This window comes from Malus domestica, chromosome 01 (assembly GCF_042453785.1).
Source record: "Malus domestica chromosome 01, GDT2T_hap1".
Lineage (NCBI taxonomy): Eukaryota > Viridiplantae > Streptophyta > Magnoliopsida > Rosales > Rosaceae > Malus > Malus domestica.
In genome coordinates this window covers 8,993,560-8,996,623 of record NC_091661.1, presented here as the reverse complement: position 1 = coordinate 8,996,623, position 3,064 = coordinate 8,993,560, and the positions used below count along the sequence as shown (strand labels likewise).

The 3,064-nt window shown below is 37.7% G+C and overlaps 1 long non-coding RNA gene across 2 annotated transcripts; it reads left to right on the top strand.

Annotated features, from left to right (window-relative positions):
- On the top strand, window positions 1-1,883 carry LOC139195825 (uncharacterized). 2 transcript variants are annotated; one of them, XR_011580859.1, is made up of 3 exons: window positions 1-215; window positions 408-516; window positions 835-1,883. It is a non-coding gene; the product is annotated as an uncharacterized lncRNA (long non-coding RNA). The 2 variants fall into 2 exon arrangements; XR_011580858.1 differs by having other exon boundaries at window positions 408-1,883.
- Window positions 1,884-3,064: the final 1,181 nt, after the last annotated feature.

Below are 3,064 nucleotides of genomic sequence, written 5' to 3'. Positions count from 1 at the left end.
GCAGCTACACTTTATATTTTTCATTCCCCTCTTCTCTCTCTCTCGTCCCGTGCCTCTAGACTCCCTCCACATCCCTGCCTCCAATTTCTCCACTCTTCTCCATAACCCGTAGCCAGCCTTCCCTTCATCTCGACAGCTCACTCTCGTCGTCTCTCCGTTTCTCGATCTTCTCACTCCAGGCTAAGATCCCTAGTCTCTTATGGGTTTTTTTTAAGGTAAATTCCAGAGAGGGAGATTGAATTTTTGGTGTAAATTTATGGGTTGCTTTGGTTCGTATTGCAGATTTGATCGATTTTGTGTTATGGGTTTGTTAGTTATTTGTGGGTTCGTATTGCAGATATGTTTTCAAGTTTTGGTTCTTAAAGGATATTTCTTTATGATATTGTTTGATGATTTGTTGGGAGCAGGTTTTCATGGAGGGATTGGTGTGGCTGTATCATTGCGAATCGACCCAGTTTGTATTCATTTGAGGCAGAAGCACCTTTCTTTTATTTCTGCATCTTCAGTGCTCAATCGGTGCAGTGTTATTGCAGATTTGTTCCAAATAAAAGAAAAATATTCATGGAAAAAACCGAACCGGACTGAAAAACCAAAATCTAAAAAAATTGAACTGAAAAAAATCGAAAAAAGAATTGAATCGAACCAAAATTTCGATTCGGTTTCGGTTTTGGCAAAAAACCAAACTGTTTCAAACTGAACACAGTCCTAGCTGTAACACATAAAGTTCCATGTGATAGGAGCATATTTATACGACTTAGTTAGCTTGTTTTCTTGCGCTTTCACAGTTAATTTGTGGTTATTTTAGTGTTTTATGCTAATTTTGTGTGTTTGTAGGTCCTAATGACAAAGTTGGCAAGAAAGTGCAATTTGGAGCATTTTGGAGGAGTTTTGGGCCAAGAATGGATAGCTTACATATGGAGCAAGATGGATGGACGTTTTTGAAGTTTAAAAGGCTAGGAATCTGATAAGGAGATGAAATTAAATTCAAGACAAAGAAGATAAGGAATTAGCTCAAAAGAAGGAACATTATCCAAAACCTTATCCAACCTTATCTTATCCAAACTAACCTTAGCTTATCTTATCCTATCCTAATCTCATCACACCTTAAATCTAGCTGCAACGGGACCTAAATATCTATTTCTAGAAGCTATTTCTAGAAGCATTCCCTTCTAGAAGTCTTAATTTCTGCCACAAAACACATTGTTTCTAGAAACCCTACAAAAGTGGCGCCTATTCCCTTCTTGAAAGCTTTTGCCTTGCCTTGCACTCAACTCCCTTTCCCTCCAATTCTTGCCGCACCTCTTCTCACCCTATTCCTTATGGATTCTGATTTAATTAGCCTTTTTCCTTGTGGATTTGGGTTATGCAAATCCTTTTCAGAAATTAATTGGGCCAAACCTTTTTCCTGGTGGATTTAAACCTTTGTGCCGCACCCTAGGGCCCCAATTCTCTATTTATGCTGATTTCTAACCCTAGTCTGATTCTCCCTAGGGTTTACCATGCCTATATATACATATTTTCGGCCAAATTTCATTCACCACCCGCATATAATTCTAAAACCCTCTTAGCCGCAATCGACACCATTATACAACCTTTGCTGCAACTTTGGAGAAGAAGGAGTCCTTGCTGTGCCTTCCATTAGAGCAAGGACCTTGTGTGCAAGCCACCTGCAACCATTGGAGTTCTAAGAGTTCTTTCTTCCCTCGTTTTAGTTTCAATGTTTATTTCAGTTTGCTTTTCAATTGCTATGAACATGTGTAACTAAGTTTTTCTTTGTTAGAGGTGAATTCAAAGCCATGGACATATGTTTAATATGAATTGATTACTTTCAGTTTTTGTTTCGTAAAACATGAATGTGATTTACTTATCTGTTTGATTGAGAATTTATTCTTGTGTGTTGATTAAGGATGCATACTTAGTTTGCATACGTGAATATGATGCTAAATTATAAGGGACTTTCACCTAATCATTAGGAACTTATAATTAAAAGTAGTGAAGATTGCTAGTCACAATCGTGTTAAGTAGATTATTGGCTGGAGTTTCATGCAGTTCATAGTTATGATAGTCTTGTCAATGTTTATGACTTCCATGGAATTTAATGATCTTTGAATGTATCTCTATCATGCTATTCATATAGGGAACTTGAGAAGAATAATTTGGTTGCGATGCGTTGTCCATTTAATTAAATGAATTTAGGGAAATCTAAGAGTTAATTAGTTCATTCACGATTAATTTGGGGCATTGTCATTCATGGTTTAAAGAAACAATACTGGAAATCGATTTATGTTGCACATGTTTATGTGTGCAGAAGGACCCTTTAATTAGTTCTTCACCCTTGAATTCACCTTAATCTCGTTTTAACTTATTTTGTTTGCTGCAATTTACTTAGTCTTGCTAATCCCTTGTTTAATTTTGTGTCTCTGTGTTTTAATTTGTGTCCGTGTGTTTGTGTGTTCTTGCCGTGCCTTCCACCTGGTTGCTGATTGTGTTTGTTTCTTCTTTTTAGGTACTAGTTTATGACTCGTAGTTCTCAACCTATTAGTGCAAACATCTTGGAGTTCAATGACGATTTTGAAGGAACTTTAAGAAGGAAGAGGAAGCAACCATAACCTAATCCACCTAGTTCAAGTTCGGAGGTCGAATCTGAATTTGAAGAACAAGAAGAAGAATAAGCAATGGCAACGGACAATCGTACAATCAAAGAACTTTCAGCCTTAGGATTGGACAATGTCGTACCCCTTTGCATTCAATATCCCGTGGCTGCCCAAGGAAAAATGGATGAGTTCGAGTTGAAGTCAAGCTTGCTGCACCATATTCCCAAGTACCATGGGTTGTCCATGGAAGATCCAAACAAGCATTTGAAGGAGTTTGAAGTGGTGTGCTCAAGCATGACACCAATCAATGTCGATGGGAGCATTATAAAGATGAAGGCCTTTCCATTCTCTCTTATGGATAAGGCTAAAGATTGGCTATACGAATTGGCACCCGGAACTGTCACTTCTTGGGAAAGCATGAAACGAGCATTTTTAGAAAAGTTTTTCCCAACTTCAAGAGTTATTCTTTT